Raw genomic sequence first — 12,782 nt, 5'->3', positions numbered from 1 at the left:
ATTACAGAAGTAGATAACTCAATAGAAACTCAGAGGAGCAGAATTGAGCAAGTGGAAGGCAGAATTTCTGAACTTGAAGTTAAAGCACTAACATATTTGAAGAAAAGTCAGACAAAAGAATTTACAAAAATGAAGAAATCTTAAGAATCATGTGGGACTCTATCAAGAGAAATAACCTACAAGTGATTGGAGTACCAGGACAGGGAGGGATAATGGAAAATACAGACAGAATTTGTTGAAGATTTGTTGGCAGAAAACTTCCCTGATGTTGTGGAAGATGAGAAGATATCCATCCAATACACTCATCAAACTCCACATAAGGTAGATTTTAAAAGAAAGCCACCAAGACATATTATAATCAAACTTGCCAAAACCAAAGATAAAGAGAGAATTTTAAGAGCAGCTACGGATAAACGAAAAGCCACCTACAAAGGAGAGTCAATAAGAATAAACCCAGACTACTCGGCAGAAACCATGTAGGCAAGAAGGTAATGGGATGACTTATATAAAAAGCTGAGGGAAAAAATTGCCAACCAAGAATCTTATATCCAGCAAAACTGTCTCTCTAATATGAAGGTGAAATTAGGACATTTCCAGATAAGCAGAAATTTAGGGAATTCGTAAAAACTAGCGAAACTACAAGAAATACTAAAGGGAGTTTTTTGGTTACAAAATCAATAATATCAGGTATCAACCCAAGACTAGAACACTGGGCAGAGCAATCAGAAGTCAACCCAGACAGAGAAATCACAAAAATAAATTGAGATTTAAAAAATGCTCAAAACAGGGAAACTGCAATGTTATTATGTAAAAGAAGACAACATTAAAAAAATAAAGAGGGAGTAAGAAATGTAGTCAAACATATTTCATATGGAGAGGAAGACAAGGCGATTCAAACAAATAAAAGTTAGATCTAAATTTAGAAAAATAGGGGTAAATAATAAGGTAACCGCAAAGGATACAAACTGTCTTACACATCAAAATAAAACACAAGAAAAAAAATAGAGACTCAGCAGAAATAAAATCAACAACAATGAATATGAAGAAAGGACAATATACAAAGATAATCTACTCAGCACATAAAATTAAGTGGGAAAAAGAAACTGTCAACAACACACAAAAAAAGACATCAAAATGATAGCACTAAATTCATACCTATTCATAATTTCACTGAATGTAAATGGACTAAACGTACCAATAAAGAGACAGAGAGTGGAAGAATGGATTACAAAGCACGATCTGTCTCTATGCTGCCTACATAGAGACACATATTAAACTTAGAGACACAAACAAAAAAGACTGAAAGAATGGAAAAAATATATATAAAGCAAAAAACAATCAAAAAACAGCAGGAGTGCCAATATTAATTCCCGAAAAAATAGACTTTAAAGTTAAATGCATGATAAAGGATAAGGAAGGACACTATATAATGATTAAAGGGGCAATATACCAAGAAGATATAACCATATTAAATATTTTTGCACCCAATGACAGGGCTGCAAGATACATAAAACAAACTCTATCAACATTGAAAAGTGAGATAAACAGCTCCGCAAAAATATTAGGAGACTACAACACACCACTTTTGGTGAAGGACAGGACATCCAGAAAGAAGCTCAATAAAGACATGGAGGATCTAAGTACCACAATAAACCAACTTGACTTCATAGGCATATACAGAACACTGCACCCAACAGCAGCCAAGTATACTTTCTTTTCTAGTGCACATGGAACATATTCTAGAATAGACTACATATTAGGTCATAAAGCAAGCCTTGGCAGAATCCAAAATATTGAAATATTACAAAGCATCTTCTCTGACCATGAGGCCAAAAAAGTGGAAATCAATAACAGAAAAATCAGGGAAAAGAAATCAAACACTTGGAAACTGAACGATACCCTACTCAGAAAAGACTGGATTATAGAAGACATTAAGGATGGAATAAAGAAATTCATAGACTGCAATGAGAATGAAAACACTTCCCTTCAGAACCTTTGGGACACACCAAACCATGCTCAGAGGTCAATTTGTATGCACAGAGGTCAATTTGTATGCACACATACAAAAAGAAGAAAGGGCCAAAACCAAAGAATTATCCCTACAACTTGAACAAATAGACAGAAACAAAAGAAACCCTCAGGCCCCAGAACAAAACAAATAATAAAAATTAGAGCAGAATAAACGAAATAGAAAACAGAAAAACAATTGAAAGAATTAGCAAGACCAAAAGCTGGTCCCTTGAAAAAATCAACAAAATTGATAAACCATTGGCCGAACTGACAAAAGAAGAACAGAAGAGGAAACAAGCAACCTGAATAAGAAATGCGATGGGTGATATTACAATTAGACCCGACAGAAATTAAAAGAATCACATCAGATTACTGTGAAAAATTGTACTCTAACAAATTTGAAAAACTAGTAGAAATGGATGAATTCCTAGAAACACACTACCTACCTAAAATAACAAAAACAGAGGTAGAATTATAACTAAATAGACCCACAGCAAAAGATTGAAAAGTTAATCAAAACACTCTTAACAAATAAAAGCCCTTGTCCAGATGGCTTCACTGCAGAATTCTACCAAACTTTCAGAGAAGAGTTAACACCACTACTACAAAAGGTATTTCAGAGCATAGAAAAGGATGGAATCCTCCCAAACTCATCCTATGAAGCCACCATATCCCTGATACCAAAACCAGGTAAAGACACCACAAAAAAAGAAAATTACAGACCTATATCAGTCAGGAACTTAGATGGAAAAATCCTCAACAAAATTCTAGCCAATAGAATTCAACAACATATCAAAAAAATAATTCACCATAACCAAGTGGAATTCATACCAGGTATGCAGGGATGGTTCAACATTGGAAAAACAAATAATGTTATCCATCATCTAAATAAACAAAAGACAAGAATCACATGATTTTATCAATTGATGCAGAAAAGGCATTTGACAAAGTTCAACACCCACTCATGATAAAAACTCTCAGCAAAATAGGGATAGAAGGAAAATGTCTCAACATAATAAAGGGCATTTATACAAAGCCAACAGCCAACATCGCCCTAAATGGAGAGAGCCTGAAAACATTCCCCTTGAGATCGGGAACCAGACGAGGATGCCCTTTATCACCACTCTTATTCAACATTGTGCTGGAGGTCATAGCCAGAGCAATTAAGCTAGATAAAGAAATAAAGGGCATCCAGATTGGCAAGGAAGAAGTAAAAGTATCTGCATTTGCAGATGACATGATTTTATACACAGAAAACCTTAAGGAATCCTCAAGAAAACTACTGAAACTAATAGAAGAGTTCAGCAGAGTACCGGGATACAAGATAAACATACAAAAATCAGTGGGATTCCTCTACACCAACAAAAACAACATCAGAGAGGAAACCACCAAATCAATGCCATTTACAGTAGCCCCCAAGAAGATAAATACTTACAAATAAATCTTACCAGAGATGTAAAAGACTTATACAAAGAAAACTACAATACACTTCTGCAAGAAACCAAAAGAGACCTGCATAAGTGCAAAAACACACCATACTCGTGGAATTATAAAAATGTCTATTCTACCAAAAGCGATCTGTACATTTAATGCAATTCCAATCCAAATTCCAACAACATTTTTTAAAGAGATGGAGAAACAAATCACCAACTTCATATGGAAGGGAAAGAGGCCCCAGGTAGGTAAAGCATTATTGAAAAAGAAGAACAAAGTTGGAGGCCTTAATCTACCTGATTTTAGAACCTATTATACCGCCACAGTAGTCAAAACAGCCTGGTACTGGTACAACAACAGGTACACAGACCAATGAAACAGAATTGAGAATCCAGACATAAATCCATCCACATATGAGCAGTTGATATTTGACAAAGTTCCCAAATCAGTTAAATGGGGAAAAGACAGTCTTTTTAACAAATGATGCTGGCATACCTGGATATCCATCTGCAAAAAAATGAAACAAGACCCATACCTCACTCCATGCACAAAAATGAGCTCAAAATGGATCAAAGACGTAAATATAAAATCTAAAACAAAAAATATCATGGAAGAAAAAATAGGGACAAAGTTAGGAACCCTAACAGGTGGCATAAAAAACGTACAAAACGTATTGTTTTGCATATTTGTATATGCAGAAGAAAAAGTAGGTAACCGGGAGCTCCTAAAATCAAACACTTATGCTCACCCACAGACTTCACCAAAAGAGTGAAAAGACTACCTACAGAGTGGGAAAAAGTTTTTACCTATGACATTTCCGATCAGCGCCTGATCTTTAAAATCTACATGATACTGCAAAAACTCAACTACTAAAAAGACAAATCACCCAGTTAAAAAATAGGCAAAAGATATCAACAGACACTTCACTAAAGAAGACATTCAGGTAGCTAACAGATACATGAGGAAATGCTCACGATCGTTAGTCATTAGAGAAATGCAAATCAAAACTACAATGAAATTCCATCTCACTCCAACAAAAAGAAAAAAAAATTTTTTTTTTACAAGGCTGGCATTAATCCAAAAACACAAAATAATAAATGTTGGAGAGGTTGTGGAGAGATTGGAACACTTCTATACTGCTGGTGAGAATGTAAAATGGTACAACCACTTTGGAAATCGATTTGGTGCTTCCTTAAAAACTAGAAATAGAACCACCATACGATCCAGCAATCCCACTCCTTGGAATATACCCTAGAGAAATAAGAGCCTTTACACGAACAGATATATGCACACCCACGTTCATTGCCCCTCTGTTTGCAATAGCAAAAAGATGGAAGCAACCAAGGTGTCCATCAACGGATGAATGGATAAATTATGATATATTCACAAAATGGAATACTACACATCGATAAATGACAGTGATGAATCTGTGAAACATTTCATAACATAGAGGAATCTGTAAGGCATTATCCCGAGTAAAATTAGTCAGTTGCAAAAGGACAAATATTGTATAAGACCTCTATTATAAGAACTCAAGAAATAGTTTAAACAGAGAAGAAAATATTCTTTGATGGTTAAGAGAGGGGGGAGGGAGGAAAGAGGGAGAGGGATATTCACTAATTAGAGAGTAGATAAGAACTACTCTAGGAGATGGGAAAGACAACACACAATACAGGCAAGGTCAGCACAACTGGACTAAACCAAAAGCAAAGTTTCTGGAATAAACTGGATGCTTTGAAGGCCAGTGTAGTAGGGACAGGGATTTGGGAACCATGGTTTCAGGGGACATCGAATTCAATTTGCATAACAAAATATATTAAGAAAACATTCTGCCTCCCACTTTGGAGAGTGGCATCTGGGGTCTTAAACCCTAGCAAGAGGCCATCTAAGATGTATCAACTGGTCTCTACCCAACTGGACCAAAGGAGAATGAATAACACCAAGGACACAAGGTAATTACGAGCCCAAGAGACAGAAAGGGCCACATAAACCAGAGACTATATCAGCCTGAGACCAGAAGAATCAGGTAGTGCCCAGTTACAACCGATGACTGCCCTGACAGGGAACACAACAGAGAACCCCTGAGGGAGCAGGAGAGGAGTGGGATGCAGACCCCAAATTCTCGTAAAAAGACCAGACTTAATGGTCTGACTGAGACTAGAAGGACCCCCGTGGTGACACCCCCAGACCTTCTGTTGGCCCAGGACAGGAACCGTTCCCAAAGCCAACTCTTCAGACAGGGATTGGACTGGACAGTGGGTTGGAGAGGGATCCTGGTGAGGAGGGAGCTTCTTGGATCAGGTGGACACTTGATTTGAGATTATGTTGGCATCTCCTCCCTAGAGGGGAGATGAGAGGATAGAGGGGGTTAGAAGCTGGCGAAATGGACACAAAAAGAGAGAGTGGAGGGAGGGAGCAGACTGTCTCATTAGGGGAAGAGCAATTGGGAGTATGTAGCAAGGTATGTAAGTTTTTGTGTGAGAGGCTGACTTGATTTGTGAACTTTCACTTAAAGCACAATAAAAATTAAAAATAAAAGAAATCAAAAGATGTTTTTCACTGGGCAAATGTGCTGCAAAAGACCTCCTTAAAGTGTTGAAAAGCAAAGATATCGCCTTGAAAACTAGGGTGCACCTGACCCAAGCCATGGTGTTTTCAATCACATATGTGAAAGCTGGAAGATGAATAAGGAAGACGGAAGAATTGACTCCTTTGAATTATGGTGTTGGCGAAGAATATTGCAAATACCATGGACTGTCAAAAGAATAAACAAATCTGTCTTGGAAGAAGTACAGCCAGAATGCTCCTTAGAAGCAAGGGTGGTGCGACTACATGTCATACCCTTTGGATGTGTTACCAGGAGGGATCAGTCCCTGGAGAATGACATCATGCTTGGTAGAGAGTCAGGGAAAAAGAGGAAGACACGCAACAAGATTGATTGACACAGTGGCTGCAACGGTGGGCTCAAGCATAACGGTTGCAAGGATGGTGCAGGACCAGGCAGTGTTTCATTCTTTTGTACATAGGGTGGCTATAAGTCAGAACCAACTCGATGACGGCAGTACCTAACAACAACAACTATATATATATGGAAACCCTGGTGGCGTAGTGGTTAAGTGCTTTGGCTGCTAACCAAAAGGAAAGCAGTTCGAATTTACCAGGTGCTCCTTGGAAACTCTGTGGGGCATTCTACTCTGTCCTATAGGGTTGCTATGAGTCGGAATGGACTAGGCAGCAATTTTTTTTTTTGTATATACAAAAATGTTGCTGAAGATCATTCGAAAGCAGCTGCAGCAGTACATCAACAGGGAACTGCCAGAAATTCAAACTGGATTCAGAAGAGGATATGGAACCAGAGGTATCATTACTGATGTCAGATGGATCCTGGCTGGAAGCAGAGAATATCAGAAAGATGTTTATGTGTGTTTTACTGACTATGACTTGTATAAGCTTCACTGATTTTGCTTCTCTTTTTTTTTTTTAGAGAACCCAGCCTAAGACAGTTTTTCGGTATCATTTATGGAAAAGACCACTCTTTCTTCCTTGAATTGTGTTGGCACTCATAAAAAAATCATTGACCATCTGCAAATAGAGATGGCTTTACATCTTTCTTCCCCCCAAAATTCCTTTTATTTTCTTTTCTTGCCTAATTACTCTAGCTAAAACCACCAGTATAATGTTGAATAGAAGTGGCCGGTGTGTGCATCCATGTCTTGTTTCTGTTTTCAGGGGGAAAGCTTTCAATATTTCACCATGAATTATGACGTTACCTATAGGTTTTTCATGAATGCCCTTTATCATATTGAGGAACTCCCTTTCTCTTGTTTATTGAGTGTTTTTTATCATGAAAGGGTGTTGGATTTTGTCAAATGCTTTTTCTGAGTCTATTTAGATGCTAGTGTGTGCTTTTTTGTTTTTATTTATTTACTAATATGGAAATTTTGCTAGACACCCGTAGGCTGAATAATGACAGAGGAAAAATTGATTCACACAGAAGAGGAGAAGACAATGTGACCTAGGGGCAGTGATTGGAGTGATGTAGCCACAAACCCAGGCATGCTGGCAGACACCTGAAGATGGAAGAGGCAAGAAAGAGATTTTCCGCTACAGCTTCCAGAGGGAGTACAGCCCTGCTGACATCTTGATTTCAGCACAGTGATACTGAGAGTTTGGACATCTGTCCTCCAAAACTATGAGAGAATATAATTTTGTTCTTTAAGCCACCAAGTTTGTGGTAATTTGTTAAAGCAGACACAGGAAACTAATTCAACATTACATTGACTGATTTCTGTATGTTGAATCAACCTTGCATTGCTGGGGTAAATCTATCTTTGTCATGATGTATGATCCTTTTAATAAACTGCTGATTTAATTTGCTAGTATTTTGTTAAAAATATTTTCATCAATATCCAAAAATAATATTGGTTTATGTTTATCTTATTTGTGATGTCTTTGTCTGGCTTTGGTGTCAGAGTAATACTGGCCTCATAGAATGAATAGTGAATTGTTAGCTCCTCTTCTATTTTTTGCAAGAGTTTGAGAAGGATTAATGCTAATTCTTTAAATATTTGATAGAACTAACCAATGAACCCATATGGTCCTGAGTTTTGCTTTGAACTTTTTTCTTATTATTATTACAAACTCAGTCTCTTTATTTGTTATACATTGACTTAGATTTTCTATTTTTTTTCTTGAGTTAGTTTGGTAGTTTGTGTCTTTCTAGGAATTTGTCCATTTCATGTAGGCTAACTAATTTGTTGACATAAAATTGTTCATAATATCCCCATATGATCATTTTATTTCTATTAGATTAATAGTAATGGCCCCACTTTTTATCCTGATAATAGTAATTTGAGTCTTCTTTCTCTCTCTTTTTGTTTTTAATAAGTCTAGGTAATGGTTTGCCAATTATGTTGTTCTTCTCAAAAACCAACTGCAGTGCAATGAATTATTTAATACAACTCTTCTAGCCATGGTCTCTGTGACTCACACACAATGATTGAGTGGGACTATGCAAATAAGGTATATGGAACCTGTGATGGTTGGGGTTATGTGTCAACTTGAGTAGGACATGATTCCCAGTATTGTGTGGTTGTCCTCCATTTTATGTATTGTGGATACTGACCTCTACATATTGATGGGCAGGATTGGTGTAAGGTGTGTCTTGGGTCACAGCCTTGCAGGAGGGTGTGACTCAAGCCCCACCCTTACTAAAATTACTCCCTTTCCTGGGGTGTGGCCTGCATCTAAGATATATGTGTGTGTCCAGGTGAGGCTTTCTCTCTCTGCATCTGGATCCTGTGTCTGGTTTGTGATCAGTTGATCTCCCAAGAGGCCTGTTGTCTGACCTGCCAATTCTGGGATTCACAGGCCTCCACAGCCCCTTGGGTTGGTGGCCTATCCTGTGACCTGATTCACCAGCTTTGGCAGCCTTGTGACCCAGCAGCCTGTGGTCTGAACTGGCAGTTTCGGTTCCTCACACCCTGCAGCCATGTAGTTCAGGAGAAGCCTATGTCTGACCCACAAATTTGGGACTTGCCAGCCTCTACAACCATGTGAGCCGTGGTTTCTGTGAGATGTTGCAGCAAATTAGGGAACCCAAAGACAAGAGGAAGGGTACTGAGGGGAGGAGCGTTGATGTTAGAGATGATGGAGTGGAGCAGCAGCTTGGAAAAGTTGAACATTTGGGACATTTTTAACCTCTGCCTCATAAGGAACCGGCTTTGTGCTGATACTTACAAAAAGAATTATTTGTTTACCAACTTTTTTTCTTTATCGTTTTTCTATTCTCTATTTCATTTATTTTTGCAGTGGCTTTTATTATTTCCTTCCTGCTGCTTGTTTCGAGTTTAGGTTGCTGTATTTTTCTAGTTTCCTAAGGTGGGAGGATAGGTTATTGATTTGAAATCTTTCTTCTCTTTTATTGTAGGTGTTACAGCTATAAATTTCTGAGTACTGCTTTCACTATATCCCATATGTTTTGGTAGGTTGTGTTATGGTTCACATTTGTCTCAAAATATTTTCTAATTTCCCTTGTGATTTCTTCTTTGACCCATTGGTTACTTAAGAATGTGCTGTTTGGTTTCCACATATTTTCAAATTTAAAATTTCCTTGTGTTATTAATTTCAAATTCCATTCCGTTGTGGTAAGACATGAGAACAAATTTTGCATGATTTCAATCCTTTGAAATTTTTGAGACTTGTTTTGTGGCCTAACGTATACTTTATCCTTTAGAACATTCCACGTGCTCTTGAGAAAAATGTGTATCCTTTGTTGTTGGGTAGTGTATTCTAGAGAAGTCTATTAAGTCTAGTTGGCTTATAGTATTCAAGCCTTCTGTGTCATTGCTGATCTTATGTCTAATTTTTCTATCCATTATTAAAAATAGAATTTTGAATTCTCCAACTTTTATGTTTAAATTGTCTATTCCTCCCTCAATTCTTTCCTGTTTTGCTTCGAGTACTTTGAGGCACCATTGTTAGGTGCATATATGTTTATGATTGTTGTATCTTCTGGTGGATTGACCCTTTTATCATTCTATAATATACTTTGTCTATCATAAAAATTTTTGTTTGAAAGTCTATTTTGTCTCTTATGAATAGACCCTTCCAGCTCTCCTTAGGTTACGTTTCTCATGGAATAACTCTTTTTAATTGCTTTATTTTCAACTTATTTGTGTCTTTGACTGTAAAGTGAGTCTTTTGTAGACAGCATATAATTGGACAATGTCTTTTTTTTAAATCAATCCTTCCATTCTCTGATTTTTAATTGGAGATTTTAATACATTTGCATCCAACATAATTACTGATAATGTATTTTTATCTGTTATTTTACTATTTATTTTCTATACATTTTGCCTTTTTTGGTCCTCAATTACTCCTTTGCTCTCTTCTTTTGTGTTAAAAAGGTATTTTCTTAAGTATCATTTTAATTCCCTAGTCATTTATTATATATTTTTGAGTTCCTTTCTTAGTGATTGCCTTTGGGGTTACCATTGATATCTTAATTTATAACAATCTAGTTCATATTGATATCAATTTAAAAATATAAAACACTTGACATATTTGCATGTAATTCTTGTCCTGGGGCCATAGAAATCTGTATCATTCCAATTTTAGTATATGTTCTGTCAAAGTGAATAATATTTGTTTTCTTTTTAAAATTTCTATGCCTTTAATGATATTCTCTATTAGGTGAGACATTATTCTCATACTTTCCTTCAGTTCTTTACATATGGTTTCTTTTAGATCTTTGAACATATTTTAAAAAGCTAATTTAAAGTCTTTGTCTAGTAAGTCCAATGTCTAGACCTCCTGAGGAGCAGTTTCTATTAATTGTTTTTGCCTGTTAATTGGCTGTGCTTTTTTTTTTTTTTTCCACATCTCTCTCTTTTTTTGCTGGAAACTGTAGATTTTCAGAATTATAATGTGGCAACTTTGAGAATCAGCTTCTCCCCCCTTCTGGGGTTTGTTCTTGATGCATGTTGTGAATTTCTGTTGTTTGTTTTGTGATTTTTCTAAATTTTTTTGTAAAGTCTATATTCTTTTTAAGTTGTACCCATTCAGGTCTCTACTCAATTAGCTTAGTCATCTAATGGTTGGTCAGAGATTTTCTTAAATGCCTGAAACCAATAAATCTCCCAGTCTTTACCAAGGAGCTCTGTGCACATGATGTTGCATGCCATCACCACTCAGTGAAGCAGTTTCAATTGTACCTTAACCTTCATTTCCGGCTTCTGCAAATCCTAAAGGTCAGTTCAAGGTGGGAATTTAGGGTCTTCTCATATCTTTCCTAAGCACGTACATAGCTCTATGCATGTTCATGGCCTTCCTGATCCACAGGAATATGTTGGGGCTTTACAAAGTCCCTATGTACATCTTAGTAGATAAGAATCAACATAAATCTAATCTACAAAATATGAAGATTAATAAAATCCCCACTTTCCCAGTTTTCAATCATCTCTGACATCAGCCACCCACACAGCATTTCCCCTCTCTGCCCCTATCCACCCAGAGCTAGATCAGAGTTCACAGATTTCTAAATAGGCAGATGACAGATACAAACTCGGAAGTCTACATGACACTCTTACTTCTGACCTGTTGGCTGCAAATTCAGGGTTTTCCCACTACCTCTTCAGGATGCCAGCTACAAGTTTGTAAGGCCTCCCCTGAGCGCCCTCACTTTCACTTGTTGGCTCTTACTGCTCCTTTGGGTTAGATAATTCACTGAAACTGCCCACAGAACTCACAGAAAATATTACGTTTACAATTAAATATTTATTATTGCCAAAGGATACAAATCAGGATCATCATAAGGAAGAAATACATGGGTGAGATCTGGGAGGGTTCCCAACAGGGAGCTTCTATATCTCAAAAAGAGTGCATCACCACCCCCCCCTTGTCAACCAGGAAACTCTTGGAGTGTCTATGTTCAGAGCCTTTATTAGTTTCATAATGTATTAATGATCGAGGCCTCATTGCACCTGCATGATAGGTTAAGTCATACCTCCTAAGGTTAGGTGATATTGGGCTTTATAGTCTGGCAAGCCCCTACTCATTACCACAAATCCTCAGGTGTGGTCTGGAGGTTTTACATAATAAAGGCACCTCAATTACTCAGGAAATTTCAAGGGTTATCTCTCAGGAACCAAGTACAAATGCTAATTCCTCCCCTCCTTTTGGTGATTCCTTTGCTTTTTAACACTTTAAAGGGTCTTTTGCAGTAGATTTGCCCAATACAATGTGTCTTTTGATTTCTTGAGTGCTGCTTCCGTGGACATTGATTGTGGATCCAAGTAAAATGAAATCCTTGCCAAAGTCAATCTTTTCTCCATTTATTATGATGTCACTTATTGGTTCAGTTGTGAGGATTTTTGTTTTCTTTATGTTAAAGGGTAATCCATACTGAAGGCTGTAGTCTTTGATCTTCATCAGTAAGTGCTTCAAGTCTTCTTCACTTTGAGCAAGCAAGGTTGTGTCATCTGCATATTGCATGTTGTTGATTAGTCTTCCTCCAATCCTGATGCCACATTCTTCTTCATATAATCCATACAGTCCAGCTTCTCAAATTATTTTCTCAGCATACAGACTGAATAAGTTGGTGAAATAAGTTTGGGAAAATCTGCTGCAAAAGACCTTTTTAAAGTGTTAAAAAGCAAAGATGTAATTTTGAGGACTAATGTGCGCCTAACCCAGGCCATGGTATTTTCAATCAACTTATATGCGTGCAAAATCTGTACGATGAATAAGAAAGACTGAAGAAGAATTGATGCATTTGAATTATGGTGTTGGTGAAGAATACTGAATATACCATGGGCTGCCAGAAGAACAAACAAATT

At 37.0% G+C, this 12,782-nt stretch overlaps 1 pseudogene; it reads right to left on the bottom strand.

The window, feature by feature from the left end:
- Positions 1-10,485: 10,485 nt before the first annotated feature.
- LOC111751400 (U6 spliceosomal RNA) lies at positions 10,486-10,585 on the bottom strand (annotated as a pseudogene).
- Positions 10,586-12,782: the final 2,197 nt, after the last annotated feature.

This window comes from Loxodonta africana, chromosome X (assembly GCF_030014295.1).
Source record: "Loxodonta africana isolate mLoxAfr1 chromosome X, mLoxAfr1.hap2, whole genome shotgun sequence".
Classification (NCBI taxonomy): Eukaryota; Metazoa; Chordata; class Mammalia; order Proboscidea; family Elephantidae; genus Loxodonta; species Loxodonta africana.
This window is presented reverse-complemented; position numbering and strand designations above follow the sequence as displayed.